At 39.3% G+C, this 12,373-nt stretch overlaps 1 protein-coding gene across 7 annotated transcripts in view; it reads right to left on the reverse strand.

Annotated features, from left to right (window-relative positions):
- LOC127653897 (forkhead box protein P1-B) overlaps positions 1-12,373 on the reverse strand; it is a 234,780-nt gene that overhangs the window by 177,275 nt on the left and 45,132 nt on the right. For all 7 annotated transcript variants that reach the window (XM_052140737.1, XM_052140733.1, XM_052140731.1 and 4 more), the window contains exon 4: positions 6,996-7,044. The gene's annotated coding sequence lies outside the window, so the exon portion shown is untranslated. The remainder of the gene's footprint in view (positions 1-6,995; positions 7,045-12,373) is intronic.

Genomic DNA, 12,373 nt, shown 5'->3' on the forward strand with positions numbered 1-12,373 from the left:
GACTAACATTGTTTCATTGGTCATTGTTGCCAACCATGTTGAGTGGCCCAAACATCATCTGTAGCCTGTAACTGTTCTTTTGACTGGAAGTGAATGCACTTTGCTGCATAGGAAAGCTATAGGATGCTCCCTTGCTCCCTATTTAGTGAATGACTTCTTATCTGCACTGGTCTCAGAACCATTTGAAATGCATATTATTTTCATACTAACTCTATATAAAGCCTCTGAAAGCAAAGTTTTTCAGCTTTTGGATGAACCCATTGATTCTTAATGTGATAAAGCACAGTGAATAAAGGATTTCTAATGGAAAAATAGCCATAAAGTAAGATGTCATTGTGTTTAACAGCATGCTGCTTCACGATGAATTGTCCAATTTTTCTAAATGCCACATCGGATGAAGCTACAGACTCTAATCTTTTGATTCAAACTGGTTTCAATATAAAAACTTAAGGAGGTTTCTTACCAGATGTAATTTTGTTGGTGTTACTCGCAAAGACAAACTCTGCTAAGGTCAGTGCCATGTTGTTTTGTCACATTGCTCAGTGCATCAAATGCAATAACCCTTTAATGACAGCCCAGAGTGTCCAAAACTGAGATCAGTCAGTTTAGATTAAATTAAATTATGCATAGAGTTTCGCAAACACAAAACACACAGTCCACACAGATGGACACTGGGGCACTCAAGCTTTTAAATCCTTAAACAGGAATTAAGATCTCAAAATAACTAAAAGGGGGCAAGAAAAACAGAATCTAGTGATCCAAAATCTAGTGGTACCTTACCTAGAGAGCATTTTAAGGCAGACGGGGGGGATGCAGTTAAAGTGAATGGTGACTGCCCAAATTCAAATAAGTCACTTATGAGGTTTAATTTCAGTAAGGATGCTTCCTTAGAAAGCAACTGTCTATGTAGGCAGGAGATAGCTAGGCAGCTCATTAATTTCTGGAAAAGAGCCATATTGATAAACGGAAACAAAGCGAGAAGGGGGAGTGAAAAGGAACAGAGACAAGTTGATATGGCAGGGTTTGGAGTAAGCCTGAGATGCCAGTGAAGGTGTCACTAATATTCATGTGACTCCAAGGGAGAAAGAGAGTGACTGTTGGCTTGCACCGATTCGGGGTGCTGTGACTCATCTGTTGCATGTCACATTGGGTTTTGAGCATCTGCGAGGCAGCCATGACCCGAGCGGCACCTGTGTTCTCTATCTGTGTATTTACAAACAAAACCGGGGAACAAACAGACTGAGGGTGAGACTTTTTGGCAGAACTGTGTGAAGGGCGTAGAATGTTACCGAGCAGAGGGAGAGTGTAGAAAGCACAGATGGGATTGACCCTTCTGACACCATTCTGGACAATACGATGCTGCCAAAGTGTGTATGTATTAAAAATAAGGGGATATATTTGGAACCATGGCTGCTCTCACACAGCATGCCAAAGTGCCAATTCAGATTATTCGAGTTCCGAGTTAAATGTCCACTGTGTGGTGCTAAAAGGGAGTTAAATATTCTCCCCAACAGATGATTTTTAACAGTGTTAAGGTTAATGCTCTATTGAGTTACATATCAATAATATCGATATCTCCCTACCCTAAACCTAAACCTAACCAATACATTTATGAAAGCAAATGTGACATGAAAAGTGGAATTGCTGAAGCAACCTTGTCGTTTTTTGGTGCTTCTAAGACACTTTTGGCTGAAGTGTCGATTGCTCTTCGGGACTCGTAACTCTATCATTCGCAACACCCCATCATTCAAACTATCGCGCAACTTGAGCGCATTCAAATAAGCTTGTAAATGTAGTTGGTTAAGTAAAGCAAACATTACATTGTAAGTCATGCGCATTAGTAGAAGATAGCACTGTATGAACAGACCACTGATATATGTATACAGAACTGGATCGCTGAAACAACGGTGAACTGCCACCGGAAGTGTTCGATCGGCCATCTTGGTATGGCCAAGATGGTTCGAGCGACCATTTCACCATTTCCGACCTCCATCAGTCACATTTTGCCCTCTCGTGGCAATCGTATTTAATGCTTAATTTGCACGTGATGGACAATATTTGTTACGAGGGAGAAGATATTTGCGGATCGCAATGTCAGAGCATTCGCCAGCAGCTTTTCTGCACAGCACAACGATCACCAAAGGAAGCGGCAAAACTGTCCGCAAGTTTTAATTTAAGTAGGAAAAGCTGTAATATCTGCTTGTTTTGGGGTGACAACACGTCCTTTCCCCCAGAGGGACTTCAAAAATTGCCAGAGATTTGCCTGTTTTCATATTGAAGTAAATGCGCATCATTTGCCATTTAAACTTAGCATATCAGTTTAATTTCAACCAGCTTTGCTTTGAGAGAGTGAGCTCTTTTCAAGTGACCGTGAGAAAAAGGCACGTTTTGATAAAAACATTTAAACAAGCTACTTTGAACAAACACTTCAATGTTCACAAGAAATAAGTCTGAAAATGTCTGTTTGAATCTTACCTCAGTTTTAGTGAACTTATTTACATTCAGCTGATCTGTTCGCCGATGACGTTTTTTAGAGGTACTGTAGATATCAACTCGCTCTGGCTTTCAAGAAACAGGAAAAATTCCTGACTTTAAATAAATAATATTCAATAGGGACATTGGAATGTTTGGGCATAGCAATATGGCAGCGCAGTGGCTTCACCTTTGTGATGTCCTCAGCAATCCAGTTCTATATTATATATATATATATATATATATATATATATATATATATATATATATATATATATATATATATATATATATATATATATCTCAGTGGAACAAACCCAAATTGATAATCTGCTGTTTTACATGGGATTTATGTGAAAGTGCTGCAGTGTGTTTAAGATCTATTCTAACCTAAATAATTAGTCAATATTGAAAAGCTAACATTTAAAAGCAAGTGGGCCTGGATAGCTCAGCGAGTGAAGATGCTGACTACCACCTCTGGAGTCGTTAGTTTGAATCCAGGGTGTGCTGAGTGACTTCAGCCAGGTCTCCTAAGCAACCAAATTGGCCCAGTTGCTAGGGAGGGTATGGTATGCATGGGGTAACCTCCTCATGGTCGTTATAAAGTGGTTTTCTCTCTCGGTGGGGCATGTGGGGAGTTGTGCGTGGATGCCGCGGAGAATAGCGTGAAGCCTCCACACACACTAGGTCTCCGCGGTAACAAGCTCAACAAGCCACGTGATAAGATGCGCAGACTGACGGTCTCAGACATGGAGGCAACTGGAATTCATCTTCCACCACCCGGATTGAGGCGAGTCACTACGCCACCACGAGGACTTAAGCACATTGGGAATACCAAACTGGAGAAAAAAATTTATACAGCAAGGAGAGCTTTCATGTCCTCGTGTAGAGTCATAAATATAGTCCTCTCATTAGTCATTACAATCTACAACATGCAAGAAGCAATTACTAGGCCTAAAAGTGCTTTTAAAGAAAGTGGTAAACAACCTGCAAGACGTTTAAGCATAGATACGCTTCAGTCTCATGTCACTGCGGCCTTGCTGGTCACTTTAAAACCAGTCCAACAGTGGACACTGCAAAGTACACTTTAATGAAAAATAAACCTAAAAGGAGTTCAAATAAAATGTAAAAAAAAAAAAAATAAAAGTCTGTATCCACCTGCTTTCACTTTCAGTTACAGTCATAAATCAGAATAACTTAAAAATAACCTGCACCTAAATGTTTTTGGAGTGCTTTTTAACTCCGACTGCCAAAAGTCTGTACCTTCAAAAAGCGACATTTTCCCAATTTGCTCTCAAATCAATTTTCAAAAGGAAATAAACATACATTTTGGGTTCATTTGCGTTGCATGCAGGATTAATGCAATGCCACTCATCAAAAAGTTTGTTGTAAGAACATGTTTTTGTGTTTGTTATGTTTAATTCATGTTGCTCATATGGATCCAAGCCAATGTCACCATATTGACTTTCAAATCTTTGATCTCTGAACTGCTGTGAAATTGTGTAGTTGGAAAATGACAAGAGATTGATTTCCATAAGTCTCATAAGCACAACTGACTATGTAAATAGGGCTGATTTCTTTACGGGGGTGGGGGAAAATAGCTTGGCACTACATTTACATTATCAAATGACACAATTTACATTCATGTTTTCCATTTAATATCAATCTATAATGTACACAGTTTTGCAAGCAAGCGTAACTGTTAGAAGCACTTCTCTTAAACGTTGTCTGGCTGGGCTAGTAGTACTACAGTCTTTCCAGCAGCTCCATTAAACACACTGCAAGACAAGCATGTGATGCGGTAACAGAGAAACAGCCCAAGTGCCATTCAATGCAATAAAAACAGACTAAAATACATATTCACATTGCACATTGAAAAGAAGTGACATTTGGGAATATTCTGGGTTAATGTTTATTTAGCACCCTGTTTCAAAGGTGTAATTCACCAAAAATGAAAAATCTGCGATCATGTAACCCATATCACTTTATTTCTTCCAGAGAACACAAAAGCAGATGTCAGGCAGAATGTTGCCCTCAGTCACTGTTCACTTTCATTGAAAGTAAATGGTGACTGAAGCTAATATGCTGCCTTACATATCATCGTGTGTTCTATGGAAGACACAAAGTCTTTTGGACAGCATGAGGGTTAGTAAATGAAGAAATAATTACATTTTTGGGTGAACTATTCCTTTTAGAATATAATATAAATAAACACTAAAATGGTGTGTCATGTGCCACAATGTTTTTTTGTGACTATAGGTCATATATGAATGTTTACGCTAAGCAAGAGGGTTTGAACACAGGCTGGCAGTTTGGCTTGTGGGCAGTGTCATGGTTTGTTTATTGTGTTTACACATCACACAGGAAGCTAAGGCCTCGTGAGACTTGGGTCAAAAGTGACAGTACACAAAACTGGGACTTGGGACGAAGAATTCAGATTTCTAAAAAGAGTTAAACTATAACACAGTTTCACTGCGTACACACATTGCGTACACACTGATAACGTCACAAAAGGCATATAAATGGCGAACGCTTTTCAACAGTTGTACTTTTTTATGTGTATGTAATAGATATGAGTTGAACTTTTTTATGTGTATGTAATAGTTATGGCTGATGTATATCAAAAGCAGGGAAGCACTATTGTTTTTGTATCTGCAACTTTATTCCCAAAAGCTGCTTAAGACTGCTACTCAAACAGAATTCAAAATACAAATTCTTAACTATGCTCAAAAACTGCTAAATATCTTAATATAAACTGAAAAATACAATTTAAATAAATGTGCTATGTTGATTGCAATTAACAACTCTGCACTGGACAGCAGTGTTTTTATATTTCATACACTGCCAATCACGAACATCACGTTTCAATTATTGGCCTTTTATTGAAAAAAATAGGTAAATAAATGGACATTTTGTTGAGCACATATAAGAGCTCTCAGATGCATAACCATAGCATATAGAGCTCATAAAGCTCCCACAGACTCCAAGAGAAGCACAGCGCCCAGGGGCCTCCTGTCCTATCAGCATTTATATTTTGTGCCATTGATTCTAATGGTACATATTTCTGGTTTGACTCCAACTAAAGCATGGCTTCAATGGAGGTGGACCGTGCGTTCACAGACTTCTATGCAGATACTGTTTTCATGTAGAAAAAAATCACTAATAATGTTACTTGAATGAACAGTGTGATATCTGACAATTCTATTTGCTAAAATATTGAAATGCCCTAAGAGTGATATGCAATTTACATAGATCATTTGAATGTATATTAAAAGGTAAGGTTCACCCAAAAATGAAAATGATCTCATCTTTTACTGATCATCATGTCATCTCAGATGTGTATGGCTTTCTGTCTTCTGCAAACACAATTTAAGATTTCTGAAAAACTATCTCAGCTCTGTAGGTCCATTCTCCTTTTTCACTGTACATCTTGTCATTGCAGTCTTTAGCCACGATCATTATTTCAAGCTTGATTTCTAATGCTTTATACATGCACAGAGTGCTAGATGATGCAAGGAAGTGCAGTCGAGCCTGAAATCATTATCGGCAAGGAGACTAGATATCAAGATTGGTCTGATGGATTACTTTAATGCTGCCTTTATGTGCTTTTCGAGCTTCAAATTTTGGTTCCCATTCACTTGCATTGTATGGACCTACAGTGCTGATATATTGAACTAAAAATATTTGTTTGTGTTCTGCAGAAGTAAGAAAGTCATATGCATCTGGGATGACATGAGGGTGAGTTAATGAGATGGATGATTTGTCATTGCCATATTTCTGATGAAATATTAGGGGAAGCCAGGCATACAGTGTCTGGCATGTGCATTAATGATGGTATAGTACATATAAAAGGCCTTCCAAATCTTATTTGGACATTAAAACCACACTTAAAAAAGTTAAATTAGATAATACAATATCAAATCAAAAGTCACTTATTTTAAAGAAAGTTTGTGCGCACATGCACACTTTTCACTCAAAATAAAACAAAAGGAAGTTTATGTTTTAAATGATAAAACAATAGACATACGGTTTAAAAATTCGGAACCATGATCCGGCACTGACTCCAAACATCCAAGAGAATAACCGGTTGGTTAAAAGGAATTGCAAAAAATGTCTAAAGAGTCAAGTTAGTTTTGAGAAAAGGTCAAGTATCATTTGTTTGCAGATGCCACTTGGTTTAATATTTTGTTATTGTGACAGGGCGGAGAGCTGGGCCGGGTCATGATTCCACACACCCAGCCCCTAATCAAGCATCAGAGAGGGATAAAGGCCAACTGGAAGCTGCATTGCGAGATTTATGGACAGCTGTCTGACACCTGTGTGTTTTTTGTTTCAGTTTTATATTAAACATTATTTATTATAATTATAATATCATTAGAATCTGTCAAGCCGGTTCTCGCCTCCTCCTTTCCATTAATCCCTTTACAGTTATCTGATGCAATAGAATGCATTTTAAGTGTGAATTAAAGTGTTTAAACAAATTTGGGGCCACTTTTCTTGCTATTTAGACTCTTAACACATACCGTTCTGAATTCTCAGCATCCACAGGGCTGGACCACTGGACTCTCCTGCCTATAGAACAGACAACAAGAGAAAAGAAAAACAGGAACAGGACAGAAAAGAAAATACATTAGGCAAAAATTTGGTAATCCAAAAAAAAAACTTTGAATCATCAGAGACTGGTGCTCCACAACCGTTACCCCCCGCCCCCCAGTTATGTGGATTTGTGCTAATTATCCAGCCAATATTGTGATAGTTTTACCTCCAGACAAATCAAATAGAGATTTGTTCTTGTAAGGAGAACAAGGGGAAAGAGAGGTCACTTTGAAACAATTGTTCATTACCAGTTTCCGTCATTTATTGTCGCAACTCATTTAAATAATCTCGCTATACATGTTTAGCATCTTAAAAGGGCAAAATTCCCTTGATTAAACAAATAATAGCACATTCAAGAAAACTGTAATTGTACAGGGGAAAGAAAGAGGTCACTTTGAAACAATTGTTCATTACCAGTTTCCGTCGTTTATTTTTGCACCTCGTTTAAATAATCTCGCTACACATTTTTAGCATCTTAAAAGGGCAAAATTCCCTTGATTAAACAAATAATAGCGCACTCAAGAAAACTGTAATTGGGTTCATATTGATACACGCGGATGCTCTAATTGCATTTAAACACTCTTCCTCCCTAACCCTGTATCTGCGGCTTCTTAATTACTGGCCCTCTCTGCGCGAATCCCTCAGGCGCAAGGTAGAAAAATAAAAATAGTGCAAGTTTTACGGAAAATTGTTAAACTGACCTATAAACTTTTCATTCAATATAAATAAAGGCCCAGTGGAAGCGTTGGTGTTGGGGGAGTGCTACTGGTCTCAGATTAGCCCAATCCCCAATGGACTTAAACCTGTCACTCATCTTCACTCATTCTCAGTGCCGCTAAGGGGAGGGAGAGGCAGAAATGTGTTTCCTGAGAGAGGTGGAAAAGGCATATCCTGATTAGCGGAATGGCGGCCTGCCTGGCAAGCGCAAGCACCACTAGTGTCATTCTTGCAGAGGCAGCAAAAGTTCCCAGAATGGGAAGCGTCTGCCAACACAAACAAGGTTTTGTTTTAGGGGGCCGGTGTGTGTGTGTGTGTGTGTGTGTGCGCACGATGACCCGCAGTGGGCTTCCTGAGGGTGCGCTGCAGCTGGACCTCTCTGAATTAAGGTAACGGGCGAAAAGTCAATGCTACTGTAAACTCTCCACCCTCCCCCAATCTGTCACCAGGACATTCTGAATCAAAAGAAAAGAAACAACCCAACCTAAAAACACAACGCATTGTTTTTTCCCTGCAAAGCCTTCACACAAAATGCAAGGCAAAACGTTTGTAAAGAGGGCAAGCGCTTGCTTTTTTCCCAGGTCTGTGATCATGCCAACCAAAATGCCAGGAGAGAGAGTGACATTCACCATTGGAGCAGTTTCAAAGTGATTAGAGTCTTTATTTTATTGTTATGAGCCCGACACCAGAGAGGAAACCAGAATAATCCATTCAGCTGTGATTTCCTTTTTTTTTTCTCTCTCTCTCTTTCTCTTGTTCTCTGAATTTAGAAACACTAATTAGTTTTGCTCTCATAAACCCCACCTGAAAACGGCCAATTAGATAGTGTGAAGTAGCAGACGTGCTGAAGAAACAAGTTCTTGAAGTAGAGGAACAGGAAAAAAAAAAAAAATGAGTTAAAACCTCATCATCCTTCAATTATGGCCACATCCACGGCAAGGAAAAGGAAGAAAAAAATTTCACACTTTTCATGGAGAACATATGCTGGTTTAAACGCAAAGCTTGAAATGAAAAAAGGCTACATGAACATAACGGTGTTATGTGCTGTAAATGAAATGCAATAATGCTTCATCTGTACTGGTTGTTATTCAAGTCTCTTGGGTGCACTGAGGTCACCACGCTAACCGAACCACCTGGCTAAACACAACAGCAGCTGGGCTTTAACATAGCAGCCAGGATCTGACCAGCATGTTCGCCTAAACCACCTGCGTTAATAGCAATTTCCTCTTTCAAGGGTACCTTCATGCAAAGGCCAGATTGACGAAAAGAAGTGGTTGTTTGTTTGTTTGTTTGTTTGTTTTCTACGAGGGCGGTTTCATTTTCTTGTCACGTAATTTAGTTTGATACAGAGAAAATGATACAAAATAAATGATAAATCTGAGCAAATTGTCTACAAGAAGTTTTGGGGCCGTCCCAAGAGCTACGCTTGAATGTAATGCACCGGATCTGACCAGGACGTTCCTGGTTTAATGATGTGACACTTGTTCAGATCTACTAAATAAATCACAATTCACACAAAACGATTACATGAATACACATCTGATGTAACGGATGTTACAATTATATCATACACATGATTTTGTGTGTTTCCAGAAAAAGCAAAAAACCTTCAAAGTCTCATTAAAAGATAAAAATTCTTAATAGAAAATGCAGTTGAAAAGGCAGTTGTTACCATGAGAAAACGTATTGATATTCTTGAACTGCAAATACACATTATCTTGAGGGAGCCCGCATTTTTATCATGGAGCATCTAAACGACCTCTTTGCTTCGAAGAGAGATGTATTTGCTGTAATAAAGCAATTGTGCATTATGATATTAAATGCTGACAGGAGACGTCGCAGAATAAGTGCAATAGCTCACATACTGAGGGCTCAAATGGATATTCCCATTCGCCGACAGCCTCCATATACCTGGGAGTGCCCACGCTAAAAACAGTTCTGGTGGATTGTGAGGACCCATGTTAACGAAGATGTGTGGGTGAAGCACTTTTGTCTAATCAGGGCTGTGTTTGAAGAATTGTGTGTCATGGTCACGCCTTTCGTTGAGCCAGTTACGTCAAGCTCTCGCACAACTATAACATCCGACCAGCGCATTGCCATCGTGCTTTACAAATGGTCATGACACATCATCGTTCATGCGAATAAGCCGTTTCCATCACTTTAATTTCAACTAATGCAAAACGTCATTTTTGAGTTGCAATTTTGAGTTTATTCACATATCAAGCGTTTACATTCAGTTTACATTTCCTTTGAAGAGAAATTGTGCATAAAAATAGTTGGATGGAAATGGATTCTTTGGAAAACTGGATTCTGATTGGTCAATCACACCTTACAGAGGTCTGATAATTCGGATTATAAAGTAATATTTTACCAGTCATCCGGGTATTGCGAGTCACTTTTCCAGATTCCAGTATCACTTTTCAATCCCTACACATAAACCAATTAAATAATTTCAAATCAAATCAATAATACATGTGCAATTATTTATTTATTTTGCAAGTAATCTTGTATTAAGCCATATAATGAGCAGTCAGACAGTCAGTTTAGCAAAATAACACCAATAGAACTCTTCCCGCGCAACTGACGCAAACCACGGAATTCAGATGTTTCTGGAGACTTCGCAGTCTCTTTCTTCTCACATTATAAAGTAATTTCAATGCAAATCATTATTTCAAGCCCATTTATTTATTTAGAAAGTAGTCTTGTAATAAGTGACATAACAAGCAGTCAGACACCAACAGGTTCATCAGAACTTTGATACGGACCTGAGGTGAAAATATGTGTTTTTATTAAATTACTTTGTAGGCAGAAGTGAAATAAGCAGAATAATGTACAGTCAGCCAATCATTTTTGCAAAAGAAACCCCTTCAGGATAATACAAGACCTCTATGCTCTGTATCAGGGCCTGGCCCTGGTATCAGGGTTTATTTTGCGCTAATCCTTGCCAGACTGCAGATTATCCCTTACATAGCAGTGTTCCTAATCCTGGCCATGGAATACCACCAGCACTGCACATTTTGGATGTCTCCTTTATTTGACACTCGCAACTCAGTTCATAGAGCCTCTACTAACAAGCATGTGTTGAATTAGGTGTGTTAGATTAGGGAGAAAACCAAAACATGTATTGTTGGGGGAACTCCAGGACCAGGTTTGGAAAACTGATATAGCAATTCAATTCCCTCTTTCAAGAGTACCTTCATGCAACAACCCAACTGACTTGCGCCAGAAATCGTCGCCTTTGTTTTCAACAAGGCGCTTTTGTTTTCTTGCCAAGTAGTTTATTTTCATACAGAGGACGTCATACAAAAATTAATGATAAACTTGAGCAAAATTTTTTGGGGCGAGTCCCCAGAGTTGACCTGGGCGAGTCTTTCATCAGTGTCAGAGAGAAGACTGATGGCCTGTCAAAGTATAACCCTCCTCCATCTTTGGGTAGCTCCTGGGCTGGGCAACACGGCTAAAAAAAGGGGCATGGGCGAGGTGGTGCACAACGCTATTTGCTGGGAATGTATTCTCATAAGCCAGAGTTGCTGCCAACATCCTTGCAGCCAACGGTTAAGAGGGCAGCAGAGTTCACGCTAACTGCAGCTCAGTCCTGCGCTGAACATCTGCTCATGAATGAGTGGGCCGCCTACTAAAAAAGTGCTGCGGTACTACGACGGCCTGCTGATGAAAAATTCAATGCTCTCTTTCTCCTGGCACGCTTGTTTTGCATCTATTCTCCTGAGCCCGACCCTGCAGAATCATATTAAGAGAATCTGCGAGCCCGGCGCAGAGTTTATCTGAAAGAACAGCTGGCGCTGAAAAGGGATCTGCTGCTTCAGAAGAGCTGGGGGCTTTCGCACGGAGATCTGCCTTCATGTACACCATTTGTCCTTGAAGAATTGAAAAAAAGGGTTAAATGCTAAAGTTGTATGGTGAGAGAGGTGGCTACATTTAGCAGATTACCGTGACTCAAGAGTGTGAACTAAAATGAAATATGAATGGGTTGTTTTAATGGAGATTATGTGACAGTAATAACATTGGTCATGAGATGGGACTGTCTGAGATCAAAAAGATGGAGCGGGTCAAACTTTATGCCGTGTTATCCTACCCAGTGATACTGGCCTTACATCATGTTAGCCTTCTTGTTTTTTTGTTGTTGTTTTTTTCCTATTGGATAGCATGTACAACAAAAACTAACAATAAGAAGGAGAGGCATTTGTGAAGATTGCCAGAACCTCAAAAAACACCATTAATCATGTAAGGATAACAAAGAAACAGAGAATGTGTTGGAGCTGTGGCTTGGCGATTAGCGCACCAAAGTATTATGATGAGAGAGGGGGAGATGTTATTGTTTATAATGTCACGATAATTAAGATCATGTGACTGTAATGAACATGGTCAAGAGATGAGTGTGTTTGAGAATGAAAGGACCAGTGTTGGGAACCGAGAACCGGTTCTTATTTAAAAAAAAATAGAAATACCGGAACCGTATGATTTATGACTTTCGGTTTCTTTAACAGTTTGTAGCTGTGCAGTGGAACACTGTACTAAAATTCGCTGCCCCGCTACTGAAACTACAGTGCAAAATTGTCCGATTCCCAAA

The sequence above is a fragment of the Xyrauchen texanus genome, chromosome 13 (assembly GCF_025860055.1).
Source record: "Xyrauchen texanus isolate HMW12.3.18 chromosome 13, RBS_HiC_50CHRs, whole genome shotgun sequence".
Lineage (NCBI taxonomy): Eukaryota > Metazoa > Chordata > Actinopteri > Cypriniformes > Catostomidae > Xyrauchen > Xyrauchen texanus.